The sequence below is a fragment of the Salvelinus sp. IW2-2015 genome, linkage group LG2 (genome assembly GCF_002910315.2).
Source record: "Salvelinus sp. IW2-2015 linkage group LG2, ASM291031v2, whole genome shotgun sequence".
Classification (NCBI taxonomy): Eukaryota; Metazoa; Chordata; class Actinopteri; order Salmoniformes; family Salmonidae; genus Salvelinus; species Salvelinus sp. IW2-2015.
In genome coordinates this window covers 12,990,928-13,005,836 of record NC_036839.1, presented here as the reverse complement: position 1 = coordinate 13,005,836, position 14,909 = coordinate 12,990,928, and the positions used below count along the sequence as shown (strand labels likewise).

The 14,909-nt window shown below is 42.1% G+C and overlaps 1 protein-coding gene across 9 annotated transcripts in view; it reads right to left on the bottom strand.

Moving 5' to 3' along the window:
* The window catches only part of LOC111974587 (protein TANC1), a 278,980-nt gene that overhangs the window by 158,894 nt on the left and 105,177 nt on the right, over positions 1-14,909 (bottom strand). The window lies entirely within an intron of this gene.

The window sequence follows — 14,909 nt, the reverse complement described above, 5'->3', positions numbered from 1 at the left end:
TCAATAGGGTGTTATTCCCTTTATAATGGGAGTTGAGACATACAGTTAACGCATTAGAAAGCAACAATTATTTCCTTTTAACCAATAGATACCAGCATTTGGAGTGTGTTTTCTTTTGCCCTGTGTTTGATTTGTAAGCTTAAACTTGGTGGGCAGGATTTTGTTAAACATGAAACAAAGTAGGCCCAGAGACTAATGAATATGCTATTTGCCTTCCTCAAAACAATGATTTTGTTGCATATTTCAGTCTGGAACCTGCCTAGGTTTAGGGGAGGTTGTAACCTATTCTAATGGCACACTATAGCTGCACACTTCACAAAAAAGGCTAAAATAGATGGGACGCATCTATTATTCCAAAACTAGTGCCTGGAACACATATTTCCCTACTTTAATCAACCAGTCCATTTAGAATTTGTGCTAAAGCTGTATTGATTTGGCTAGGAATGTAGCTTTTCTACAGTTTGGTATGTGTATTCCATCAGTTAGATATGTTTTTATAGGCAGTCATTTCTATAGGCCTAATGGGTGCTTGGGTACGCAGCACGCATGTGTGTAGAGGGAGTGGTTGGATCGAAATTGAGATAGAGACACGTAATGGAGGGAAAAGAGAATGTAGGGAAAATAACTTATTTTTGTTGTGACCAACAAGAGAAAGAAATGCAGTTTAAACGTTAAGAAAAAAAATGATGGTCACATCCCTATTCAAAAGTACTGCACTATAGGGAATAGGGTGCCACATTTGGACGCATATTTATATTGACTCTGAGCCAATCCTAACAAATAAAAATGCATGAACCAAGCTCAGCGCTCTCCGCAGACCCCTCGCAGAGAGGACAAATAAGTATTATCTCAGTGTGATGTCCTCCAACGGCAATTGTAAGCTCATCACAGGAGGGGAAGAAAGCAGAACAAAATTGAACTGAACACAGGGAGAGAGGGAGGGAGCGAGGGAAGGAAAATGTCATAATAACAGTGCTATGGAAAACAAACCAGGGATATGTCCCAAAGGGTATCCTTTTCCTTATATAGTGCAGTGTACTATGTAGGGCATAGGGTGCCAATAGGGTGCCATTTGGGACGCAGACAGGAACAAGGCAGTTCCTCTTAATTCAGCAGAGCTCTGATGGTTCAGTGGGTTTGAAAGGGACAAAAATGTGTGCTGGACAAGCAGCATTCCTGCCATATACACAACACAATGCAATACATGATTCCACCTGTGTTGTTTCTGGATAAACAACACACTATCAAATAACAGGCTACTGTTTAGTAGGGTGTGACTTCCTAGTTGTCTGGAATCCAATGTGGAGAAGAGATATTAGACATACAGCTGGGAGACCAGTGCCCTGTTCGAATACTTCAGAAATGCATCCTTCCTTTCTACATTCCATGAAATAACCATAGACCTGAATGGGTTGGATTGGTGAAAGTAATACGGTGGTCACCTTGCTTTCACCTATACAAACAACTTATAGAGATATGTGCTTACCTCAAGGAAATGTAAAGTATTCAAACTTTACCCAAAGGAAAGAGAGGACAGGGAGGGGGGGGGGGGGGGGGGGGGTAGATCGCTATGTAGGGGCATGCAGAAAGCCAAGCAGAGTGGTCTGGTCTCAACGGGAGAGGAGGCAGCCAAGCATGATGTAACGAGCACTCTGCATACTGGCCCTCTCTGTGGTGAAGCTCAGAGGGCCATGACCACTGGGCTGTGACACCTCGTGTGCGCGCCACACACACACGTACTTGCAAGAGCTTCAGACAAGTGCAAGCCCTCAAATGGCATACAAACAAGCTATAAGCTCATACCAACGGAAAAGCATTAAAATATGAAATATTGTCCAGTTGATGTCAATCCCCAATGGGGATGGGGTGAGTATCTATGCTTTCAAAATGTGTCTAATGAGTTTTCCACATCTTGACTACGGACTATTCCATTTCAACTCTTCATGAGACACAACAAGCTCTGTGTGGCAACAACAAAAGAGGCCTCTGACAATACCCTCTTTCTGTTTTAGGGCCGTCATTCTACAACTCAGCAGTGAAACATGTATTCAGACTGAGATAAAAGGCCGTTGTAAATTATGTTTCGCAACAACAGACTCAGTTACAAGTGTGAGACATTGATCATTGTCAGTTCCTCTCTCATACAAACAAATGGGGAGAGCGAGACACAGATCCCACAGCCTTCTCTTGCCCTTCTATTCTAATAAACCCATCAGGTATCATAGAAGATGATTCCTTCAACATAATGATGATTCATTATGATATGATAATGATGATTCACATGATTCATGATAATGATAATGGCATGAGCAGACATAAACTCAGCAAAAATAGAAACGTCCTCTCACTGTCAACTGCATTTATTTTCAGCAAACTTAACATGTGTAAATATTTGTATGAACATAACAAGATTCAACAACTGAAGCATAAACTGAAAAAGTTCAAAAGACATGTGACGAACAGAAATTGAATAATGTGTCCCTGAACAAAGGGGGGGGGGGTCAACATCAAATAACAGTCAGTATCTGGTGTGGCCACCAGCTGCATTAAGTACTGCAGTGCATCTCCTCCTAATGGACTGCACCAGATTTGCCAGTTCTTGCTGTGAGATGTTACCCCACTCTTCCACCAAGGCACCTGCAAGTTCCCGGACATTTCTGGGGGGAATGGCCCTAGCCCTCACCCTCCGATCCTACAGGTCCCAGACATGCTCAATGGGATTGAGATCCGGGCTCTTCGCTGGCCATGGCAGAACACTGACATTCCTGTCTTGCAGGAAATCACGCACAGAATGAGCAGTATGGCTGGTGGCATTGTCATGCTGGAGGGTCATGTCAGGATGTGCCTGCAGGAAGGGTACCACATGAGGGAGGAGGACGTCTTCCCTGTAACGCACAGCGTTGAGATTGCCTGCAATGACAACAAGCTCAGTCCGATGATGCTGTGACACACCACCCCAGACCATGACGGACCCTCCACCTCCAAATCGATCCCGCTCCAGAGTACAGGCCTCGGTGTAACGGTCATTCCTTCGACAATAAACGCGAATCCGACCATCACCCCTGGTGAGACAAAACCGCGACTCGTCAGTGAAGAGCACTTTTTGCCAGTCCTGTTTGGTCCAGCGACAGTGGGTTTGTGCCCATAGGCGACGTTGTTGCTGGTGATGTCTGCCTTACAACAGGCCTACAAGCCCTCAGTCCAGCCTCTCTAAGCCTATTGTGGAAAGTCTGAGCACTGATGGAGGGATTGTGCGTTCCTGGTGTAACTTGGGCAGTTGTTGTTGCCATCCTGTACCTGTCCCGCAGGTGTGATGTTCGGATGTACGATCCTGTGCAGGTGTTGTTACACGTGGTCTGCCACTGCGAGGACGATCAGCTGTCCGTCCTGTCTCCCTGTAGCGCTGTCTTAGGCATCTCACAGTACGGACATTGCAATTTATTGCCCTGGCCACATCCGCAGTCGCCCGCTCATGCCTCCTTGCAGCAGGCCTAAGGCACGTTTACGCAGATGAGCAGGGACCCTGGGCATCTTTCTTTTGGTGTTTTTCAGAGTCAGTAGAAAGGCCTCTTTAGTGTCCTAAGTTTGCATAACTGTGACCTTAATTGCCTACTGTCTGTAAGCTGTTAGTGTCTTAACGACCATTCCACAGGTGCATGTTCATTAATTGTTTATGGTTCATTGAACAAACATGGGAAACAGTGTTTAAACCTTTTACAATGAAGATCTGTGAAGTTATTTGGATTTTTACAAATTATCTTTTAAAGACACGGTCCTGAAAATGGGACGTTTCTTTTTTTCCTGTGTTTACATACTATTTCATTCATAACCATTATCATTCAGGACAATGCAATGAATTTAGGATACTAACCCATATGGGGGTATTGCAAATGTGTAAAATGCTTTGTAAGTTTAATAGTCATGTCTATTCTAACCCTCTCTGTTCTAGATAATGAGATAAATGAAATCCTTCACCAGGCACCATAGTATTGTTTTTCAGTAAATGTATAAACATTTCATCCCTATGAGTCCTGGTCAAAAGTAGTGCACTATAAAGAGAACAGGTTGACATTTGGGACGTATCCACAGCCTTTCTACCACAGCCCACAGAAACACATCAATATCCCCTGAGGCAGCCATGTAACTGCTGGGCTAAAACTGTAGAGGTGACTTCAGGAGACGTGCAAATTCATCCCCTGGACAGAGACCAAAAAATGAATTGTAAGACCCAATGAAATCTTACCAAAAATAACTATTTATAATTTCAAATGTTCCTTCTTGGACGAGAGCCTAAAATCTATTTGGCATAACAGAGGAAAATGAATATTGAGAAAACATTTAGCAGAGGCTTGAGCATGGAAATGAATGTCGCCCTCTGATGAAAAGGTAATTATCAATATCAGTCACATTATGAAAGCCTTGTGACAGATACAGACGGGTATATCAGTTTGAGCATTAACCTAACTTAAGCACTAAATTAACGGTATATATTACATTTTATTAACGTATTTGGTTTAACTATGAAATGTACTGGAAAACACATAGCCATGCTAAACCATTACTGTAGTACTTAATCAATCACCACCTGTCAACAGTGCTCTATAAATTATTTGTTGACACAAATCCAATTTTCTCTGTGTTGCCTACTGTACCAATATCCTGTTGAGTGACTCCCCACCTCCTTCATGTAACACTGCCAATATTTACTAGTCATAAAATCCCTTTGTTCTCTTCAAATCAATAGTCCCTCAAGCAGTGCTATTGTATAACCCTCCCAACCTATTTATTTCCTATTTAGATAACCCATTCCAATTGCTTTCCTTGACATAATAAGATAGGTTAGTGGTCCATATGCAACCCTGATGCATTAAATCAATATCGTGTGCATGTACCTTTTGAAAGGAAAAAATACATTGTGTTGTGCCAGGGGAATAGCAACCAACCGTGTCCCTGTGCTTGTTCGCTCTCTGTCTGTCCATCTCTCTTTATCTCCCTAGAATTAGTTTGATATGGTATTTGTGGGGAGGCTAGCCTGGCTCTGACATGTAGCTTAAAGGGGAATTTCACCCTGGCTCTGACAAGGCATATAGTCATTACTACAGTGCATTCGGAAAGTATTCAGACCCCTTGACTTTTTCTACATTTTGTTACTTTACAGCCTTATTCTAAAATGGATTAAATAAATAAAAATCCTCAGCAATCTACACACAATACCCCATGATGACAAAGTGAAAACAGTTTTTTAGAAATGTTTGCAAATGAAAAAAAAAAAAAAAAAACTGAAATACCTTATTTACATAAGTATTCATACCCTTGGCTATGAGACTTGACATGGAACTCTGTATTCTATTTCTATTGATCAGCCATGATAGGCTAAGATAATGAGTGGGCTTGGATTGATCTGCCATATAGCACACTTCTGTCTATTTGAGCTGGTCAGTATGGTCAGTATGTCTAGGTAATCCTGTCTAATTCGTCTTTTTTAATGTATTGCGTAGTAAAACTGCATAAACCTACTGTCAAGTTAAAGTGTACTGTTAGCTAGCTAACGTTAGCTGGCTGGCTCGCCAGGTAACGTTACGTGTATGCTCTCCACTTTCTGGAGGACCGAGTTTTGAAATCAGTGTTTATAACGTAATAAATTGTTGCCAGCAGCACAGTTACAGTCATCAACGCTCTGGATAACATGAAAACAGCCTAACCAGCTCTGCTAGGGCGAGGAAAATGGTCAGAGTGGGGTGTTCTCTCATTATGTGTCTGGAAGTAGCTAGCAATTTAGCTAGCAAGCTAGCCAATGTTAGCCAGTTAGCTTGGGTGCTTGACTGCCGTTGTGAGGTCAGAATGTTCAGATCAACCTTACTCCTCGGCCAGAGCGTCCAGTGTGCGCTCTGAACGTGAAAACGCTATGAATTTACGAACAGACAATCTGACAGCACAGTTGCAGTCACCAATCCTCTGGATAACATTACAGCCTAACCAGCTCTGCTAGGGTGAGTAATGTTCAGTGAGCTGTTCTCTCTCTCACTTAGATGTCTGGAAGTAGCTAGCAAGTTAGCTTGGGTGCTTCACTGCTGCTGTTAGTACAGAACGCTCGGATCAACCCTTAAATATATGGGGCTAAAGCTTAAGAGGGTGTGAACGATGCTGAATGGGTGTAGAAAAAGAAGGGCTCTCCAATAGTAGTACCAAAACATTCAAAGACCATTTTCTCAAAAGTGAGTTTATAGGTTTATCAACTTCCAAAGCAAAATTACTTTCCCATTGTTCCTCAACTGTAGTGTATGATATACCATTTTGTAGTCTCTACTTATTGTAACGCTCGTCCTGGGAAGAAGGAGTGGACCAAAACGCAGCATGGGAAATGTTCATGTTAATTTAATAAATAAACTGAACACTGAAATAACAAAAACACCAAAGAGAGTAAACGAAACAGTCCTGTCTGGTGCAGACACAAAACAGAAAATAACTACCCACAAAACCCCTGTGGGCAAGAGCTACCTAAGTATGGTTCTCAATCAGAGACAACGATAGACAGCTGCCTCTGATTGAGAACCACACCCGGCCAAACAACAAAGAAATACAAAACATAGAATGCAAAACATAGAATGCCCACCCCAACTCACGCCCTGACGAAACCAAAATAGAGACATAAAAAAAGGAACTAAGGTCAGGGCGTGACACTTATATCCAATGTAAAAAACACAATTTCAAATTTTGCTACATAAGACCGATTTGAGATGGTCGGTCACATATAAGGTCCCACAGTTGACAGTGCATGTCAGAGCAAAAACCAAGCCATGAGGTCGAAGGAATTGTCCGTAGAGCTCCGAGACAGGATTGTTTTTTTGCAGCATTGAAGGTCCCCAAGAACACAATGGCCTCCATCATTATTAAATGAAAGAAGTTTGGAACCACCAAGACTCTTCCTACAGCTGGCCGCCTGGCCAAACTGAGCAATCGGGGGAGAAGGGCCTTGGTCAGGGAGGTGACCAAAAACCCGATGGTCACTCTGACAGAGCTCCAGAGTTCATCTGTGAAAATGGGAGTACCTTCCAGAAGGACAACCATCTCTGCACCACTCCACCAATCAGGACTTTATTGGAGGGTGGCCAAAAGTAATCCATTCCTCAGTAAAAGGCACATGACAGCTCGCTTGGAGTTTGTCAAAAGGCACCTGAAGGACTCTCAGACCATGAGAAACGAGAATGCCAAGTGTCACGTCTGGAGGAAACCAGGCTCCATCCCTATGGTGAAGCATGGTGGTGCCAGCATCATGCTGTGGGGATGTTTTTCAGCGGCAGGGACTGGGAGACCAGTCAGGATCGAGGGAAAGATGAACGGAGCAAAGTACAGAGCGATCCTTGATGCTCATAGTGAACCACAAAGTCCGGCATTCAGAGTGAATGCTGATACAAACTTGAATAATGTCGTTGTTTACCTCCAACGACCAACACAAAATAATCGGATTTAAAGGCTTAACTGATGGGGAATCTATTTTGACGACAGCTGAGAAGTGATATGATAACAGCGATTTTTTCCCCTTCACAACAAAACGAAAGATTCACAATTAGAGGTAACTTAACATTAGCTAGCCTAGATGGGTAAGTTAGCTAGCTAGCTAACGTTACAGACCTGTATTGAACTCTGAAAGCCATCAGCTAAATCATATAGCTATCTTTTGGTATACACACTGTCAATCAATTTCATCTATGTCATCGTAGTCACTGCTAGACTGGTAGCTACCTTCAGCAGAGTAACCATGTTTGTTTGTTTGTTCTATCTTTGAATGACATTAGCTAACGTAAGATGGCTAATGTTAGCAAATAAAGAGTATCTCAATTTGGTAGCCATCTATTCCACCCTTTTCTGGAAAACACTCCGTAACTAAAAATAAAATCGTCAATATAGCTAAATCATTTTATTTGTGTGTTAGTAGCAATGATGAATGTGTATAAATCATCTATGGTTGGTTAGTTGGTTCTCAGCCAGTCTCAGCTGGCTCGGAATCTTGCTGCCAATTTTGTGACGCTAGTTAGCTAACAGCAAACTGACAATATTGAAATGTCCATGTTAGGTATGCTTAGCTAGCCAGTCCAATAAAGATCAGTACAATTAGTGGGGTGGTTAAATTGTGTATTGTTGTGTATTTTGTTGTAGGTGGTACAGAATCTGATTCCACCAAAATGCACTTCCAACCCCTAGCACAAGGTGAAGGTAAGTTGGCCAAAATATTTATATATATTCTAACACAGGACATATATATTCTAACACAGGACTTAAGGAGTCTTTAGGGGTCGGAGTGTTTAAGGGAATTTATATTTGGTAGTAAGGTTTAGTCCAAGGACGTTTCCAAACATAGTATATCATGGCAGCAGGGTCTTCTCAGATCCATCAATAGCAGTGGCCAGTCAGGGTTACTTACACACGTGGCTGGGCAAAGGAGGAAGACTCAGATCTGATGATGATATAGATACCAAACTGAGACTACAGTGCCAAGAGTCCTGCACCGCCATGCTCTCCTTTACAGATCAGATGCACCTCTGCCTGACTGACCGAGAAAAACAATCCTTTGATTATTAGAGAACTGGGGCCAAAGCTCTCCATCAAAGTGTAACATTTTAAATGATTTCCATGTGAAATGGCCTACGAGGGACCTGCTCGGCCCAAGCCTTATTCCATATATAGTGTTTTCAGAAAGTATTCATACCCCTTGACTTATTCCACATTTTGTTTTGTTACAGCCTAAATTCAAAATGGATTAAATATATTTTTTTCTCACCCATCTACCCATTATTAATTTCCTATTATTATTTTCAAAATTCTTCCAGCGCTGTCAAATTAGTTGTTGATCATTGCTAGACAACCTACAGGCAGATTTAAGTCAAAACTGTAATTTGACCACTCAGGAACATTCACTGTCTTCTTGGTATGCAGTGTTTCAAGTTATTGTCCCAACTGAAAGGTGAATTCATCTCCCAGATGTAAAGCAGAGTGAACCAGGTTTTCCACTAGGATTTTGCCTGCGCTTAGCTCCATTCCATTTCTTTTTTATCCTGAAAAACTCCCTAGTCCTTAACGATTACAAGCATACCCATAACATGATGCAGCCACAATGTGTTGTATTGGATTTGCCCCAAACATAACACTTTGTATTCAGGAGAAAAAGATCATTGCTTTGCCACATTTTTCGCAATATTACTTTAGTGCCTTGTTGCAAACAGGATGCATGTTTTGGAATATTTTTATTCTGTACAGGCTTCCTTCTTTTCACCATGTCAATTAGGTTAGTATTTTAGAGTAACTACAAAGTTGTTGATCCATCCTCAGTTTTCTCCTATCACAGACATTATTTTTTATTTAACCTTTATTTAACTAGGCAAGTCAGTTAAGAACAAATTCTTATTTACAATGACGGCCTACCAAAAGCCAAAAGGCCTCCTGCGGGGACGGGAGCTGGGATTAAAAATAAAATAAAAATAGGACAAAAACACACATCACGACAAGAGACACCAAAACACTACATAAATAGAGACCTAAGACAACAACACATGACAACACAGCATGGTAGCAACACAACATGAAAACAACATGGTAGCAGCACAAAACATGGTACAAACATTATTGGGCACAGACAACAGCACAAAGGGCAAGAAGATAGAGACAACAATACATCACGTGAAGCAGCCACAACAGTCAGTAAGAGTGTCCATGATTGAGTCTTTGAATGAAGAGATGAAGATAAAACTGTCCAATTTGAGTGTTTTTGCAGCTCGTTCCAGTTGCTAGCTGCATCGAACTGAAAAGAGGAGTGATTAAACTCTGTAACTGTTTTAAAGTCACCATTAGCCTCCTGGTGAAACCCTTGAGCGGTTTCCTTCCTCTCCGGCAACTGAGTTAGGAAGGACGCCTGTATCTTTGTAGTGACTGGGTGTATTTATAAACCATCCAAAGTGTAATTAATAACTTCACCATGCTCAAAGGTATACTCAATGTCTTTTAATTTGTACCCATCTACCAACAGGTGACCTTCTTTGCAAGGCATTGGATAACTTCCCTGGTTTTTGTGGTTGAATCTGTTTTTAACAGAAAATTGTAAGTATGGGGTACAGAGATAAGGTAGTCATTCAAAAAGCATGTTAAACACTATTATTGCAAACAGAGAGTTCATGCAACTTATGTGACTTGTTAAGCAAATGTTTACTCCTGCATTTAATTTAGGCTTGTCATAAGATAGGGGTTGAAGATGTATTGACTAAAGACATTTCAGCTTTACATTTTTATTAACTTGTAAAAATATCAAAAACAAATTCACTTTGACATTATGGGGTATTGTGTGTGGGCCAGTGACAAACATATCAATTTAATCGTATTTTAAATTCAGACTGTTACACAACAAAATGTAGAAAAATCCAAGGGCTGTGAATACTTTCGGAAGGCACTGTACATGCAGATTAAAATGATAAGCAGTCCAGAACGGTAATACATATGATATGATCTGCTGTTTTATGTTTCCAAAAAGCGTGTCAAGATGGCTAAGTATACGCCTAATTGTTGTCCACGTACTTCACAATGTCCATTCACCTATCCTCGCTGGTGGGGAAAGTAGAGTGTAAACTCTACTCTCCCCACTCTATCGCCTTAGTTGAAATCCAATGTCACTAGTAAAGCCTGTAATTGGGACGGAAGCAGAGGACGTCTGATGTGCGTATAGATGTGTGTACGGCTGAGAGGAGATGGGGTGTTTGAATGTTGCTCATCCACTCCCAGCACCCAGAAAGTAATCAGGGAGACAGGGAGGGCCGGTTCAGACAGACCCTGGCTGGATGGTTACGACCTTGAAGACTAGAGGCAGGAGGGAATCACTGATGAAAAACACAGTGACCCCACATGACCAGAGGAGGTCACTGTGGAGTTGCCCAGGATTCCATCATGTCCCACTGGCAGTCAGAGCAGAGGCAGTCAGTCACACTTTCCTGAGGCTGAGTCCTGAGCCCCTACCTTCGAATGGGCCAGCCTCCACCGGACCTGTAAACTTCAGACTGTACACTGGAGGTCCTGTGCAACACATGTCTGCACTGCGCTCATTGTCAGCTCTCTACTTAGCTGATCAAAGCAGCAGCATTGAGCAGCACCACCAGGCCCATGTGGCTCAGGCATTCGTCACGCTCTTAATTGGCCCACAGAATTTTCTGTGTTGTTTCTGTGAAGTCTTCATGAAAGGACGCCCGTTAAAATCAAGCCTTTCACCACAATGGTATAGATTATCCAATCTGTCAGGAAATGAAGCAAGCCACAAAGGCGTCGGGATCAGAGCAACCACTTCCCAAAAAGGTCATAGTGGATGGATGAGGAGGAGTATGGGGGTAGGATGAGCAGCAGGGTAGAGAGATGGGTGGGTTGAGTAGTGTGGGGGTGACAAGACTCCCCCCGAGCCTTCCTCCCTGAGTCGCAGGGAGCTCTGTCACAGTAACTCTAGGCATGTTTCTGAGCTGCCCTGATGAATCAGCACAATCTGGTTTCACTTACAAACATCTCTCTCTCTCTCTGTCGCCCTCTCTGACACGGCGTCTGTAGAGGATAAGTCACTGGGTCATGACATTTCCCTTTGTTAAACACTGCTAAACTACAGCAGAGTAAACACACCCACTCTCCCACGGTAAGCTTTCGCTATGGGTTTGCCCTGAAGGTATTTGACCAAAAGAACATATTCAAGATGGCAACCTGTTATTAGTGAGAACTGGGATATTTCCTTCAGTACTACTACGGTATGTGTTTATTAACTGTAGGTGAGAACTCTCCCCCTACAGTTTGTCACTTATCTGTTTTTCTCAACCATCTTAAATAATTCTCTCCTATTCTGCTATACCCATTTTGCACTTCTTTACCTTCAGAGTGTCTCCATAGACACTCTCTCTGGGTCCTGTTCCCCTTCACAAACCCTGTCCTCCCCCTCTCTCTCTCACTCTTCCCCTCTTTCCTGTCAATGTGCTTTTCATCAGAGCTGCCTTTGATGGGCTTAAAACAATCACGGCAAATACCAATACCGCCTGGAGGATGAAGAATAAAAGGTGTTTTTAAGTTGAGTGTTAGGTGAGTCAGAGGGGACTGTACACTGCTTAGACAAACGTATAACACAGTCAGATGTGGATTTCACATTGCTCGACTTGACACCGATTTTCCTTGGCTTTAACAAATACAGCTACCGATTCTCGTTTTAGCCCAATAAACTACCGAGTAAGCATATTTTGCAGTCGAAGGCCTCTTTTGAAAACGAAGTTGATTTGCATAACATATGCAGTTTGCTTTATAAACTCACAAGTCCAACGTTAAAATCGGAGAGCGCTGTGTGGAGAGAATTGTGGAAAAAGAGCATAGCAAATGAGGTTTGAGATGAAAAAATCTGTGGCAACCACAATCTCTCAAATGAAAACAGTCTGGATCAGAGAGTACTATTCCCAAGCTCTGTAGCTGAAATTAGAACAGGATGCTCCCCATTAGAAACCGCATTCCAAACAGGCAAAAATATAACAAAATACGGTTCCAATTTCCAATACAGTTGGAGTGAGTAAAATGTACCTCATCCGTAGAGATTTCCGCATTTCAATCTCCAAAATAAAGTTATGTTACTGATGAGAGAAGCATTTGTTGAGGTATAGAAAATATAGCCTTGCTCTGAAATTAGACCAGTGGTCTTGTTGGATCTAGAGGCCAAAGGCCTACTTGCCAGCACATCTTATACTAAAGGCTGGATCAAAGCATAGAGCATTTAAAACAAAGAGTAGCACAGGAGGTTGGTGGCACCTTAATTGGGGAGAACAGGCTTGTGGTAATGGCTGGAATGGACTAAGTAGCAAATACATCAAACACATGGCTTCCACGTGTTTGATGCCATTCCACTTGCTCTGTTCCACCCATTATTATGAGCCATCCTCACCTCAGCAGCCTACACTGAAGAGTAGATACCACACAGATGATTCTCAGATGTGTGCAAGGGACCAGAGTGACCGCTTAAAGGATTTCTATCCTCTTTGCTAAGTCTTCGCAATACAAAGACTCAGGTTGAAACAGGTCCAGATACAATGGTCCGGGCTGCTTTGAAGATGGCTGCACACACCCAGAGCTGTTGACAGCCATGTTTGCAACATGGGAGAGAGAGGGGAGCAGATAAATAGGAGCAACAATTAGACACTGTGTATACATACTGTACACATGCCCCGCATTAAGAACCAATAGATGGCCAAAAAGCTACGTCGCTGTAAAGACCACCATCCTGACAGAAGCTGATCAAATAAAGTGGGAGGGATGGGGGGATGAAGAGGAGGGATACAGTGAAACAAACAAACAAACAAACCCTTTACTCTCCTCTACCCTGACTCAAACACAAGGGAATCACATGGAGATTGAATACAGTGCAAAAGCTGAATGCATTGACCAATACTGCTTTCACATAGGATTTACGGTATTTTGACCCCCCAAAAATGAGCAATGTTTATATGACCTCCTTTCAAACAGGCCCATTTTTACCATATTCTTGCCTGCATACTCCTTTTAAAGCTCCCATGCGCATGCCGACATGTGTAAACGTGTGGAACCGCTGCCCATACTTTTTTTATCCACGTTTTACCTACCTCACTACACTAGAAAATAATAGCAATACTATTTTCAAAAGAATGTGAGTCTCATGCTCAACATTTCACAACCTCAGTGGGCTTTTGGAATTGTCTATACCCTTGATTTAGGCTATATTATTGTACACTAAATATTTCTGATCAGCGATAGAGCAAACAAATAGATGAGCTATATACCACCTCCACTTATTTGCCCAGCCAGGAAACAATTAACGAAATAGCCTATACAGAGGGTGATTCAGTGAACATTGATTGATTATCAGACAAGTCAGTGAAGTCACAGGCTTTTGGTCAGGGCTAGGCCTATTGGCTACTAAGCGACTGAAGAGCAAAATAATCCACTTGTTAACTACATAACATGCTGGCAAAATGTTCTAATAGGCCTAAATGAGCCAACTAGACAAGATGATCATGAGCAGCACCCACCTCAAATTAACTAACATTTTCCAAGCCTAATTATAGCCTAACCAATATCCAAATGATGATTCAATGGAAGAATAAGAATCTGGCATTATGCCTATTGATTTATGAAGACGAGTCCCTACGCTTGTCTCAAAGCAGCGCGATGGCGCTGTACCAAAGACAACAGTGCTGAAATGATCATCTAGTTGACCACACACAGGTAGGCTATTGGTTCATATTTATTACAAGGATTGAATGACTTTCAGTAATCAACAATTTGGTACATGCCTTCATTTGCATTAGCCTACTTTATTCCAATATTTTTGTCATTCCGTGATATTTAGGCTATTCCAACAGTAGTTATTTATGGATCCATCCAGTTGTGGTTAAGAAAACAGTGCATGCTTTGAGATGGGCTATGCAAAGAGATGGGTGAAGTGACCTGTCTTGCAAAGTTTAGAACTGCCAGGAGGATGGTAACAGGGCGCTGCCAGGCAACCATCAAGAGTTTAAGAGCCTAGTGCGTGCCAATGCCGCCTCATTATTGCGGCTACGTTGCATACTAAGCCGTAGGAAGAACTTCACCGAAAGTATTACTAGGTCGTTTAGCGAAAATACAAGTTTTGGCTTTGATACCGGCAATACCTTTCAGATAAAAAGAAAAGGCAGAATAAAGTTGGCGGTATGGTAGTAAAGTTGGAGGAAAAACGGCTTAGTATGAAAGGAATACAAGTGCATGGACAATACTTTCCCCCTGTCTATCTAAGAAGGTATTTTTCAAGTATAACAACAGCAAAAAACAAGCTGGAAGCTACAGAAATTCTGGTTGAAAGCTAAAAGGATTGTCGATCCTCAGGCGCTGTCAGATGTACAGCATTG